This window comes from Anas acuta, chromosome 3 (genome assembly GCF_963932015.1).
Source record: "Anas acuta chromosome 3, bAnaAcu1.1, whole genome shotgun sequence".
NCBI classification, from domain to species: domain Eukaryota; kingdom Metazoa; phylum Chordata; class Aves; order Anseriformes; family Anatidae; genus Anas; species Anas acuta.
The window spans coordinates 35,249,809-35,264,564 of NC_088981.1; positions in this window are offsets into that span (position 1 = coordinate 35,249,809).

A 14,756-nucleotide genomic window follows, 5' to 3' on the forward strand; every position below is an offset into this window, starting at 1 on the left:
AATGAGCGATGTTCGGCCACGTCCTGGGAATCAGGGCCTCAAAACGCATAGTGGTTGTTCAGGAGGAATAGCCTCCTCCCCCATGAGAGCTCCTCCTTTTATTGCTGAGTGTGACATCAGGTGTTATGGAATGTCCCTTTGGATGGTTTAGGTCAGCTGCCCTGGCAATGTCCCCTCCCCATCACATGCCCACCCCCAGCCTGCTGGCTCTTGGGGGCTTGGAAGGAGTCCTGATGCTGTGCCAGCACTACGCAGCAATAGGCACAACACTGGAGTGATATCAGTGCTGTTCCAGCTACGAGTGCAGAGCACAGCACTGTGTGGGCTGCTGCAGGGAAAAGGTGACTCCAGCTCAGACAGACCCAACACAAATATAAATGTAGTAGCTGAAAAGGTAGCTAGTAAATCTGGACAATTTTTCAGACCTTTTTTTTTTTTTTTTTTTTTTCTTTTCATAATTAGTAACTTGGCAAAATTCATTTGGAGAGGTTAAAAACATACATGTATTTGGCTCTGACTGGCAGGATTCAAGCATCAATAAAAAACATTAGAGTACATTAAAAGAAAAAAAAATAAAAAGATAAGAACATTTCCCCTAGTCCTTTTCACAACTGAATTATTTTCACTTATGAATGCCAACCTGGTTTATTTCAACATTTTAAAAAGAATGTTTTGACTTTTCAGTTTGAAACAACATTTTTCATTTTAACATTAATGTCTGCAATGAACATGGGTTGAAACTATTATTTTTAAATTTGTATGTACTGTATATGAATGTCATTCCTTTGTGAATTCAGAGCATGACAGAGGCTTCAGCCTCAGGTTTATGCACCCCACCCTTTCCAGGGGTGGAAATAATAACTTCACAAGGGGCTAGTGGTTTGTTAATGCCCTAGAGGTTCCCAAGTAGTTGGAAAGAAGATAAAGCACTAGTTATGTGATGTTAATCTAATCCAACTCCAAAAATATTAGTTCTCACCTCTGTTCCCATTCCCTGTGCTGGATGCCATTGTCACCTTTTCTTTTGTGCCTCAGGTCACATTTTGCAGCCCCATGGTGATCAGAGCAGGAACCAGCTCCAGCTGGAAAGTGACCTCTGCTTTTTTATTTACAGGTCTGTTTTTTTTTTTTTTTCCTGAATCCATTACCTGATGTGGTTTTCAATATGGCTGGATGAAGGGAGGAGGTTGGATCAGGTGGACAGCAGTTACATCTTCCTTTTCAGTAGGAATCTCAACTAGTGGTAATCTAAAGGATCTTTATAAACTTAGTATAAAATGTTTCCTGATTAAATTTCATATCAGGGACATTCAGGGACAAAGGAGAGACAGTTCAATCTGAGTGGAAGCCTACTGTCAAATTGAGATATAACACAAAGTATGTCTGTAAACTTTATGTATTCCTAAATCTGACCTGTTTCAAGGGTATCTTCAAGGTGACTTGTGAACAGTAAGGCACTTTTGGGTGTGGTAACTCATAAATAACATGCTATCCTACAACCTGTGCAAGACAACCAAGGACTTGGTAACACAGGATTTCTACATAGAGTAGATTCTTCCCTAATGCTTAGCATTGACTGCAGGTCCTGGTGGCATGTAACACAACAGTGGGAAAGATACATGAATGCTAAGGATCTCCAACAAAGGCTTAACATCTATATGCAAAATAGGATCATTAATATATTATCAATTAATTAATATTTGTAATTGTGTACCTGTATATGACAGCTTTATGTCATTATATATTTCAACAGATAATTATATTTTTAAAACAGACGAGTAAATGGATTAAAAAGTGTGTTTGAAAATACAAAGATGGCACATTTTAGCTGAGGGTAGTCTTTCGGGTTTAAACAAAAATCAAATATTTCAGAAATAAACAGTGTCATGTCAGTCCTTACAGCTCAAAATATATGATCTTAAGGAAAACAACCAAAATGATGAGGATCCTGAGTAATCATCTGAGTTGTTTTTGCCAATGTTATGCTCTGCTCAAGGCAGATCAGCAGCAGGGGGAAGAAAATTAACTCTGTCCTAACTGAAACCAGGACACACAGTCTAGCAAAGGTGCATTTGTAATGGAGAAAATAATAGAAAACCACACTTTGTTTCCTGAAAAATTGGAGGATTTAGAGTTATTTAGGATCAGTAGCAAAACAAGGGAACAGTGATTGAGTGCTTTGCTTGAAAACAGATTTAAATTCATACATGCTTTTTCTTGAACCCTGCAAAATTGCAAAATTTGTTGAGTCACTGAAATTCAAACTTTTTTTTTTTTTTTAGTTAGCTGCAGGTTTTTTGATCCTGCTGTCACAGAAAACTTTGTCCTACAGTTAGAGACAGACATAGAAAGAGGAAAGACAAAATGGAAGCAATATCATTATGTGAATGGTGTTGTGAAGTTTAATGGAGACGTCAGGATTAATCAAAAGAAGACAGAAAATGTGGAGAAAATTAGAGTCACTGTCTAATAGGTAGATGATGAAAAATTACAAAACATCTCCTTCTGAAGTCAACCACCTTCACTTTTCTGAAAAAAAAAAAATTGGGTTCCAAATGCTGAGAGAGCCAAACATTCATCTAACTAATTTAGAGGCCAACAGGTAAGAAGAATAACTGTATTATGAGAAATCATTTGGAGCTGTGCAAACTGAATGATTTGAAATGTCTGTGGGTAGATCTTCAAAGGAGCTCAAGCTTAACTTTGCTTTTGATAGGAAAATGGCATTTTGAAGGTAGCACATGTCAGATCTTCTTTGTAGCTGTGGTCTATGAGGTGTTGTTTGCATCCTCCATAGTGGGGGCATACACAACAGTGCTTCCCATAAGGATACTGGGAGGTTTAGTGATGTGGTTATGTCCTGTACAGCAAATTGTTCTTATTGAAGTACCTAGTGAAACAAGCAATGCTTAACATCATTTGGAGGATGCAGAGTATTCTCTTCCCTCCCTGCCTACAGGCAGTTGCACAATGGGTGGAGTAAACAAATCTCTCCTTTTATCTGTTTATTCCCTCACCAACATAGCTTGGTTTGCCACACCATCCCACAATTTTCCCAAATACCAGGCAGCAATTCAGATCACCTTTATGTGGCCAAAGAGTGCCAAAAACAAGGTAACTGTAGCACAGTATAATAAAGCATCTGCGTGCCATCCTCATCCCTTCTCACCACCCGAACAGCAATGTTAAAGCACATTGTAGCAGGAGTAACTCAGGTAATTCTTTTTATAGGACCTGAGCACATGAATAAAATTGTACTCCTCATATGATAATACTGAAGTCTGTGAGACTATCACAGGAAACAGGTTTATTGAGTTGGATCAGTTTTGCAAGACTAGCTACAGAAAGCAAAAATATGAGTATATGTGGATATTCTCAACTGGAAGGAACCAGAAACTCTGGAGCAATATGAATTAAGATCATTTCTGCCCTGACAATCAGCTCTCCTGGTGGTACTAACATAGAATGGAGAACTTGCAAAAAGAAAAAAACGTCTGATGGAAAGAAACTCTTAAACAAAGCTGCTGCATGGGCTTTGCAAAGAAAGGATTTTCTGACAGCTGCACTCTCTGACTTCATTAAGGAATGTATAATTGACATGATAAGAATAATCTATTTATTTTCATCTTAGAGAGGTTTAATGAATGACACTATGTTAATAAAGATGAGAAAAGCAAGCCACTAAACCCTGAGCTGCTGCAGGGGCTGTCTCCTGCACATCTCCTGGCACCACCATAGTCTTCCTTCCTGCTCCCTGGGAAGGAGATTGTACTAGCAAGCATGACTGGAGCTGTGTTTGAGAAGTCAGTCTTCACATGACAATATTGCTTTTCTCATCCAATTAAAGTGAATAAAATCATTGAGGTTGTGGATGTTTGAAGACTGAGCTGGTGTTTTGACTTGTTCAGAGAGAAATTATTCTCATCTTATACTTCACGTTCCTGTCAGGTTGTCCAAGTTATTCTGTACCAGCAGTGATGTAAGTGATAGGAGAACAGGACTTGGAGTCTATAAGTGATGTTTTTTGGGATATTCATCCTGCATGAACTTCTCAACAGCCTTGGGCGGCCTTTCTCAGAATTGCTCCAGAAATACAGGAAATGAGCATAAACAAGCTTAGAAAGTTGCACAGCAGTAAGTATTATCCTCTTTAACAACTGAGAAAACTGGGAGAAAAAATATATAACCCAACATACTCAGATGTATCCACTATTTTTTGATTACTGTATTTTTTTCTGTATACCTAGTAAACAACCGAGGTCTGGTCACTCTTCACTGTTGCAGGATCACCTGGAGACCTCAGCTCATGCTTGATTTTGTATGACACGGTCCTTGTCTGTCCATCCTGTGATACACGTGAGTTGGTTGTTCTGAGGTTCTGGGTCCTTAATTATTTCGATGTGTTTCAAGTGTGCTCAGACTTCTGCACAAACGAATGAGTTGTTGGTAACCACTTCAAGGTGGTACCCCAGAGTACTGTGCTGTTTCTTACAAGTTTAAGATTTCTTGAAGGGAAAAGTTGAGAGCTTACTGAGTCAACATAACAAGTTGGAAACATATAGGTTTAACCTGAATACTGGTAATACAGATCCCTGACAGATATGTTCTAATCAAACTGTGTGAAAATCAATAATGAGAAAGCAGCTGATCTCAAATCAAGGCACTGGGCTTGTTGGGAGTGGTTTGCTAGAACATGCTGTTAAGTGGAAAATGTTTCCAGTGCTTCTGCAGCATATGTGCTTGGTTCAGCAGAGCTATTCATTCCTCCAGTCTGCTTGGACTCTGCTCTGGCTCCATGTTCCTTGCCCTGTCTGAATAAGAACTGTTACTGGCCAGCTATACTCATGAATAGCAATTTATTTCATTGATGTTATTTCATTTTCATACCCTCATAATTGATTTTTAAATCTATGGATAATTACTGTTATCCTCCATTCTCTATATACAGAAATAGCCTAATATTCTGGTAGATTTCGATGCACTGCTTTTGTGCACTATAATCATCATTTTACAGTCCTTGTCACTTCCCATTAAGAATAAATAAATAAAATGATACAGTTCTTTGTCTGTTTTTTTTTTTTTTTTTTTTTTTTTTTTTTTTTTTTTTTTAAGGATGTGTTCTCATGGTGGGATTAACTTGAACAGACTAGGAAATACAATTTATGTAAGGAGTCAAGGATAAGTTACCATTCATAACACACGTTTTTGTGATATTCAGATCTCATTGTGCCTGTACTCTGATACCCACAGATCCTGCTAAGATGTGTTGTGAATTATAGCCTGAGCACATGTAGTGGAGACAATCTATAGGTTCATATCAGTCTGGACTTAGATTATCTGTTTTTTGGTTGTTTGGTTGGTTAGTTTGGTTTTGGTTTGGTTTGTTTACTTGTGTGTTGTTTTTTATGCTTGTTGATATGTTTTTTCTTTCTTTCTTTCTACATTTACTTATTTACTTATTTGTTCCTTTCCCTCATCAATAAATGGAAAAAAACATTCATCTTCTGTTGTTATTGGTTAATATCAAGTGTGAAAACACATTTGAATTTCTTGATGGGAGAAATACAATTGCTATATGTGATTTTACTTTCACTAAATGGTGTCAAACCACTCATATTAGGAAGAGGTTAAATGGAAGTCAGACTAAGTGCTGCAAGACATTCCTTTGGGGTGATATTGTTATGGATGGAATAAATTGTCATCTTCATACAGTCATAGTGCCCACTGAGACTAAGGAGCTAACTGCAAATCTCTTGTTCTGCTTTCATACTGTGCTGGCACTGACAGAAGTGTTTGCATTTGCCTGCCATCTATCCAAATTTATCAATCTCAGGTAAAAAATCATGCAGTTCTTTTTGCAGTTTTATGGCCAGACAACATTTGACTTGTCTAAGACTTCACTAATGCACAGCAGTGAAAGAGAATCAACTGTCTATCTTGTAGATATGGAGGATCCACATGATTTGATGATTGGATGCTGTATAGGTTCTCTCTTTCCCCGTTTGTTACATACTGGGTTACTTGTTGTTGTATGTCTTTTCTCAGGTGGTAGCTACTAGCAATTAGCCTTCCCCTGGCTGAGAGTGCTGACCTTAGAAATAGAACAGTGCAATTCACTGAGCAAGGGAGAAATGAGTTTGCTGACAGCCATTTTGATTACTGAGGTTGTCATAACCATGGACCAGAAGGGGATACCCCAGTCCAATTGCAAAGTAATTTGCTTCAGGCCTTATAGCTTGCTGAGTTTTTCAAATGTCAAAGAGAAATGAACAATAAAGCTGCATTAGTCTGCAAAAGTATGAAGTTATTGGGACTATTAGCATCGCTACTGCTGTGTACTCTTTGTGAAACTGATACAGGTACACATCTGTGACTTATGGCACGTACTTTTACCACAATCAATCTGCATCTTTACAGATAAAGCTGCAAGCTAGAAGTGAATAATCTAGACAGATTTTGTACAAGGATAGAGAATGGCAGTTCGACATATAAAAATTAATATACGCCAGTGAGTTATAATGAGCTTAAATTTGCTGTAATCAAGGGTCTTAAGAATGAAGTTTGAGGTCAACTCAAAGCAGTGACTGAGCTGGTGAAGATACTAAAGGGATATAGATGCTGACAGTTTTATTTATCAGGATAAGCATGCTTACTGAATGTGACTTTTATATATTAAAGCAAGAATAAGAGTGCAGGATGATATCTCTGTCCTGGTCTGGAATATGCAGCTATAACACTGGTGAATATTTGGACCGCACAAGCAATCACACAAATTCAAGAGTCAGTAGCTCTTGAAGATCTGTAAGAGCTGTACAGATCAGTTCTTAGGTTCATAACAGCCTCCCAGTGAGCAACTCATATCCTTTGTACTTAAAACATCACCTTTGCATGTGGCCTGCTGGGTCCATCAAAGTAGTGAGTTAAAGCAAATATAACTGAAGCCAAGGGCTTAGAAGGGAGAAGACTGAGAAGAAAAACACTTGAAGATATTGGAAGAGGTTAGCTCTACCTCCTGAGGAGTTCATGCTAACTTTATGCATCACATTTCATTCAGAGGGTTCAAGGTCTTAAGTCTCCTTTGTAGCTTACTAACTATCATGTTGTGCATGTTTTGTGAAACCAGTCTACGACTGTACACTGTCTCTCCTATCATCTCCAGACTTGACACTCATCCTATATGTATATTCAATTTCTTTGATTTTTACATGTGCATACCAGTTCTGTTGCCTCCACATCCCTTTATTTATGAAAGCTTGCTGTTAAGCCATGTGTTGGGGTGCTCATTAAAAAAACATCCTGTATGCGTGTTCCAGCACTGACAGAAAGTACGAGGTAAAGGGAGAAGTGCAATTGGGATGTTGGGGAAAGATTTGTTGTGGAGGAAAGCATGGGTTGTTAACTATAAATTTGCATACACCATTTTTCTTTCTTATCTATAAAATTCATGCATAAAGTAATGCAATCAGTTTTCCACTTACACTGAAAAAGAGGAGGGAGGGAAAGCTATATATGAGATGGGGCATGAAAGAGGGGAAGAGAAAATTAAAATAATAAATTACAGGTATGATTGGGCTTTATAAAACACTTCGTAGTTAGCTTGCTGTCAGAAAGAAAAGATCATTGGCCAGAACCAATTGCAGGTAGCAAGGATCATGTCTGCCTTACCTTCTAATTAAAATTTCAAGCAAGCAACTGAAATGTATGTTCTCTGTAAGCAACTGGCAGTGGTGTTTCAAGGATTGTCTGGTGAGATGAAAGGTAAGTAAGGATCTAAGGAAGTTCATCTGAATTATAGTGCCATCAGCCCATTCAATCGGTCAGTCATTGATATTACTGAATATATGTGTAGTGGCATCACATTAAGGCCCTGTATTTAACAGGAACTCAGTAGGTATTACCGATTGCATGAGACAATCCTTGTCCCAAAGAGGTTACTGTTAAAAAAGAGAGAGAGATAGAGATTAAATGAGCACAAAGAGTTGAAATGAGCTGATGCAATGGTATTTTCTATGACAATCAGAGAGATATGAATGGAATCCAGGAATTTAAATTTGGAATCCTATGCCTTAGGTACAAGACAGAACAATACATGTTGGTAAACAGTGTTTGCTCATGATACTCTTAAAAGTGTTTTCAGAAGCAGCAGCGACTTAAAAGACAACAGAGAAAATCCCAAGAATGCTACCTGTGAGAAAGTTCAGAATTATATCCATCATGCACATGCAGAATTATTTTTCTTAGCTCTAATTTTTGTTCTTTCCTGGGAAGATCTAGCTTGAAGCAGGAAGATTTACCTGGATTATGTAATAATGCAGATAGACAGTAAGACTCACCCTCTACAAAAAAAGGCCAATATTCAACAGTATGTGTTAAAAGTAAATATTTTAAAACCAATGTTATGATACTTTCTGTAAGAATCGTAAATAAGCTAAGGATTTTTTGTAAACAGCTTATGTTAATACATAGTAATTCTTAAAAAGAAAAAAAAATAAATTGCTAGAGGGCTGCTGTTTATATACCTTATATATGTTAAGAGACAAAAAGGAGATAAACAAAGGAACAGTAGACTAGTTAAGTTGATGTCAGTGCTGGATAAGATAATGGAACTATTAATTTGGGGCTTTGCTAATGAGGCATTAAAAAGTAGAAATAAAATTAATACTAAGCAATTTAGTTACATGGAAACAAGGCCTTGCCAAACAAACTTTTAATCTTTTTTGCAAGATTATAATTCAGGTTGATTAAAAACAACATTGTTGGTACAGTGGATTTGTTGAATTTCTCTAAGGCCATTAGTACCACATGACATGTCAAGGGAAAAAAGCAACATATTTATATATATATATATGTATGTATATATGAAATAAAAAAGGCACAATTTAAGTGGATTAAAACCATTGTACTATCAGAGCTGAAAATGCAGAAGTTGTTTGGGATCATCAGCAAAAAAAATCTTTAGATAATTTACAGGTGCAGCTCTGTTTATTTAGATTGGTTGTTTTGGTATGTCTTCCTGGTAAAATTCGCCAGTGATAAAGTGCCTGCAGAATGCCAAAATTCTGAGAATTCCCTTACATTTCTTAACTTCTCTGAAGTCCTCTGTCATGACACAGAAAGTGAAATTCAATTAATGTAAGAAGAAAAATAATAATAATAAATAAAATAAATCGGGTGACATTTAAAATACACTAAATTACTAGATTCAAATATGACACAGGAATTATGAGAAACCCAGACCTTTCCAGAAGAGCAGCTGGGGGCCATGTGGGATGTCTCCTAGAAATCTGAGCAGCATGGCACCACCATGTTTAGGCAGGAAAATCCTACCAAAACTAATGTTTGTCAGCTGATGGTTTCCCTCCCCAGCTATGTCTCCTGCTTGCAGCTTTCGATACATCACTTGCAGTTTCACAGGAGGAGGTCACAGGCACCTGGGGGTGTCTGACATTGAGTCAGGCTCTTGAAATTCTCGGTGTGCCAGAACAGAATACCCGCTATTGGGCAATCTTTAAATTAATATAACATGAATTTATTTATTTATTTATTGAAATGCAGAGGCTAAGGAATGAGTCCTTGTATTTGGGGACATGGAAAAAGAACAAAAGCATGCTTTGTAGAAGGGATTTATCCTAGTGTGTTTTTCAAGTGATTTATATATATATATATATTTATTTTTTTTCTACCTACAGTCTCTCTTAAGAAGTTAACTTGAGGTGGAAGTTAATGCTTTAGACATGCCCCATCTTCAGGCTCTTGTACCTTTCTTTTGCCTTGTCTGTTTGGTGGTAGCTATTTTGTTGAAGGGCATGACCACTGAAAACAGATTTGACGTGTTGGGGTTACTGTTGTAGTGGTGTGGTGAAGATTGTCCTACTTGATTTGAGTTGCTCAAAGTGCACAGTGCAGAAAAATGAGTTTGGAAAAACAAAAACAAAAATGTGAACAAAGAATTTGGGCTGCAGCTAAATGGAAGATAGTCTTGGAAAACACTGGATTAAAAAGATGCTGTATGAGTAATAGTTATGTCCCAATGTATAAGCATTTGATATAGTGTTGTGTTAAAATGGCTGATGCATTCTTTGGATGTATAGTGAGAAGGCGAAGTAGCAAATAGGAAAATAATCTTGCCCCTTGCCCAGAAATCTTAAGATTGCTATCTCAATACTGCATCTCAATCTTGGGACCACACTTCAAGAAAAATGTAAAATTTAAGGAATTTAAAGAAGAGAAAAAAAAAAAAAAAAGTAGGACTGGAAAAAGTCTTCTCATGTGAGCTTCAATAAATTTGATCTCTTCAGCTTATCACAGAAAAGACTAAGGGATTACCTGTTCATTTTGTTGAATCTTTAGACATAGAAAACTATGGTAATAATAAAATCTGCAGTCTTCCAGACAGAGATATAATGAAATCCAATTTGCTGGAAGTCAGACAAATTCAAGCTTGAAATAAAACACATTTTTGAACACTAAGGATAATTAAACATTGGAAGAATTTCAATGGAGAGGTGACAGATATGCCAGTGCCTGAAGTCTTTCAGACAAAACTTTAGGTTTGGACACCCTTTAGTCCAGTCTCTGGAAAAAAAAAAAAATGTTATGGTCTCTGATTGGATTTTTTTTAACCAGATGATCATACTGGGTCTTTCTGACTACACATATGTTTATGAAAAGAAAGAAATGGGCCTTAACCTTCCAAGAGAAACTAAGCTATTGAAAAAAATGTCCCATCTGCAAAATAAGAAATACTGGAACAACCATATGAAAATCTTTCCTTGGAGGAATGCATGACTATTCTCTCAGCATAGATTTTTTTGAGATTGCCTCAGTAGATGTCAACATAGTATATTTCCTCTCTTTTTGGTAAGCATAGCCTTGGAGACAAGTAGGGATAAGATCATTTGAATAACAATCTCAAGCAATGGATTTAACACCTGTGTTTCTGTATCTGACTGCATGCTCTGGCATCATACATTCTCAACACTGTCAACACTGCTGTTCAACAAATGCCTTTTCTTCTCTTGGGCAATTAATCTTCTGTAATTACCTTAATTCCCTGGCATTGATTCTGTTTCCAGAAATACTAAAAAATAGCTGAATGTTTTGTTGGTCCTTCATTCTTGAGCAACAAAATCAGAGAAAATTTGTGTTGGCCTCAGAAATCATTCTGATCTGAAGAATACCCATACTGTAGGGGTATGGGTCTGAGGGAGAAACATCAGATGTAAAGGAAAAGGCTCAGGAGGAAATCCTGGAGGGGTGCCTATAAGAAGCAATAGATACTGCTTACCATGGAAAGTGCAGTAGGAAATAATGTTAGACATAGTATAAACATGAAGATACAGAAGAGGAAGGAAGAGTTTCTGTGTTGGACTACCATTCATGCTTCTCCTTTTCTCCTTCTGAGTTCTTGTACTTGGTTCTTGGCTAGTAAGAAAATGAGAGGTTCAAGCTATATACCTGTATCTATATTTGGATTTAAGATCCAGGTTTGTATTTCAAGTGTTTTCAGTGCTGAAGACATTCAACTATGATGATATAGTTTACTGTGTTTGCATGGGGATGACTATCATGACTGAGAGCTAGATTTAAGTTTGGATTTTATATTACTTCTACAAAAAAATATGAACTACTTCTGATGTTGCATTTAAAATATCTTCCCATATATTTGACTAAAAACTGTGTTTTATGAATACATGAAAACATGTTGAAGGAAATTAGCAATAGAGGGCTGAAGAACTTGTTAGGTAGACAATTAACAGTACAACAGAGATTGATGTACAGTTCCAGGAATTATATTGATTGCTTTTGATCTAAGAAAATATTGATTAAATTTGAAGGAAATGATTCTTCATTATTTTCACAGAAATGTATTTCTGGATCAGCTTCAAGATTTTAGCTGCTTTTTGATTTAGATACTGCATCTGTGAATGCTTGCTGAAATGTTTTAATTTTGGGTCTTTCATCAGGCTTCATTAGCTCTATACTAGTTTGGCGATCCTCATGCTTTAAAAGAGTGCTTTGTCTTGTTGGTTTCTTCTCCACAACCTTTCTGAGTTTGATGTTAGCTACCTGCCTATCACCAGTACTTTTCCTTGAAACAATGATTACCCTGGAATCCTAGCCAGTTGCCTCTAAGCAGAGATTTGTACACTCCTAAGACGTATGTCCTGCGTCTTGGTTTCCATTCCTTTTCACATCAACAACTCTCTAAGAGCCCTGTGGCAACTCAGCTAGAAAACTAATATTAGGAAAACATTCAATATCACAGAAGCAGCCCAATGGAAACAGAGACAAGAGAGCAACCTGGGATTGATTTTCACTCTGTGGAGTATACATTAGAGTTTGTATTGCTTAGTTCATGAAATCTTGCCCTATAAACTTCAGTCAAATTGCCCCATATTTGTGTCTTTCTGTCGTAGTGAATATAAGGGAGAAAATCTGGTCAATTTTATTTTTTGCATTGGAGGGCATTTTGATTTCTTACGATGAATGCATTTTTAATGCATTAGACAAATGAGTGAACATAGATAAATGATAGGTATGCATGACATGGGTGGATGGACAGATAGAAAGCCAAAGGAATGGTATGAATAGATGGATGAATAGATGGATGTATGATGCTGAACATAATGAGAAAAAGTGATGACTACAATACTGCATGAGGAAAACTGGGAAGTTTCTTACAGTGACCTGAATTTCTGCCCTTTGTGTCAGTTTAAACAACAAAAACAAGATACTAAAAGGAAGTATCTCAATTACAGGCCAAAACAGCTTTGAAGAAAATGTGCTGATTTCAGTAAATGCAGCTGAAATACCACCCCATGTGGAGGAGGGTTTTGGCACGAGTCCTGCAAGCTATGGGTAGAGAATAATTGCCAGCAAACTTTGCACCTTCACAGAAAGATGAAATAAAATGTAGTTTAAATATTTAAAAATGCATTACATTTTTTTATGTTTTACACTTAAAGAGGATGCTAACAGGTATAGGAACACCACAGAGAGAAGTCTTACCAGCACAATCAGTGTTAAGTGGTTGTGCTTTTTATTTGTGTTTCTGTAGTTCTTGTCTTTCTTTTCCTTGCAACAAGATAAATTGATTATCAACTTTGTTTTGATGACTTCCTTCTTCCCAACAAAATCAAGATAGTTTTTTCATGCCATATATTTTTTTTTTTCCTTCAAGTGTGAAGCTATTATTCTTCTTCAGAAAGGCTTTCAATTTTTTCAATTTTTAATGACATATGCCTTTTTATTTCAGGGGTGAAGATAAGTCAGTCCTAACTTTAGTCAGTCATGCTGGGCCCACAGATTAAAAATAGGAGCTTTGGCCAGGCATGTGAATTCCTCTGAAAACTTGCTAACTTTATATATTCCCTGTCACATTCAAAAATTTTAAAGTAAAATTTCAACCTCTTTCACTGAAATATGTTCTTATATTTATTTAATGTCCTTCATCTTTAATAATCATAATTATTCCTATGGCAAGCCTAGAAATCTTTTCACTTTTGAGCTTAAAAAAGTAACTTTACTGTTTTCAGGTAATTCAGACCCAGTAAAGGCTTCACAGAATCGCAGAACAACTGAGGTGGCAAGGGACCTCTGGATCTACTCTGGTCCAATCCCCCTGCTTAAGCAGGGCTGCCTATAGCAAGCTGCCCAGGACCATTTAGAGATGGCTTCTGCATATCTCCAAGGAGGGAGTCTCCACAGCTTCTCTGGGCAACCTGTGCCAGTGCTTGGTCACCCTCATGCTAAAAATGTATTTCCTCACATTCAGGTGGAGCCTCCTGTGTTTCGTCTTGTGCTGATCACCTCGTGCTTTCACTGGGCACATCTGGGAAGATTTTGGCTCCATCTTCTTTTCAAACTCCCTTCAGGTACTTATATACCTTGATAAGATCCCTGCCCTGAGCCTTCTCTTCACCAGGCCTAGCAGTCCCATCTCCCTTAGCCTGTCCTCATATGAGAGATGCTCCAGTCCCTTTAGCATCTTCATGATTCATCATTGGACAACAGTGTGGACCCCTCCATGTTAGTCTTAGGACTTTTTACCACACACAGCCTTTCAGCATTACCTCAGCAGGCTCTGTACTCCCCCTTTTCCACAGTCCCCCCTTGTGCCAAGCCAGATGTTATACAAGCTTGTCATCTTGGTATAAAAACAACAACAATAACAACAACAAAACACAACACACATTTTTTGCACCACGATATTTCAGGCACTTTGGACTGAGAAATCACACATTATCCCAAGGATGTGTATAGAGCACCCAAAAATATATAGGGCTAGTAGTAGTAGGTGATAAAAAAAGCTTCATCTCCTCCAGAAGCTGGCAGTATTATGCAATCTGGATCTGAGCCACCCTGCAATGTGCTCAGGATAGCTCCCTGAGACAGATGCCTTCAGTGAAGTAGGTATAGCTTGAATGGAAAAAGTAGTCCTCAGGGCTCTTACATCAGAGCAGGACCTTTCAGCAGATGGCACATTTTTTATAGCCAAGGGTCACATAGCAGTAGAACGTCTTAGCTATTCCTTGTGCTGAGAACTACTAAAACTTCATTAGCAGGGAGGCACTCTCTGGCAGCATAAGTGAAAGTCACATTTCTGTGTTGTGTCAGCTCTGGGACAACGTTACTGTTGTCATATGTACATACTTGTGTCACTGATTTTTCCATGGCAGAGCAGCAATATTTGTAGATCCTACGTAAACACAGACAATAGAAAGCTGAAAGAAATTTACAGACACTAAAGTGTA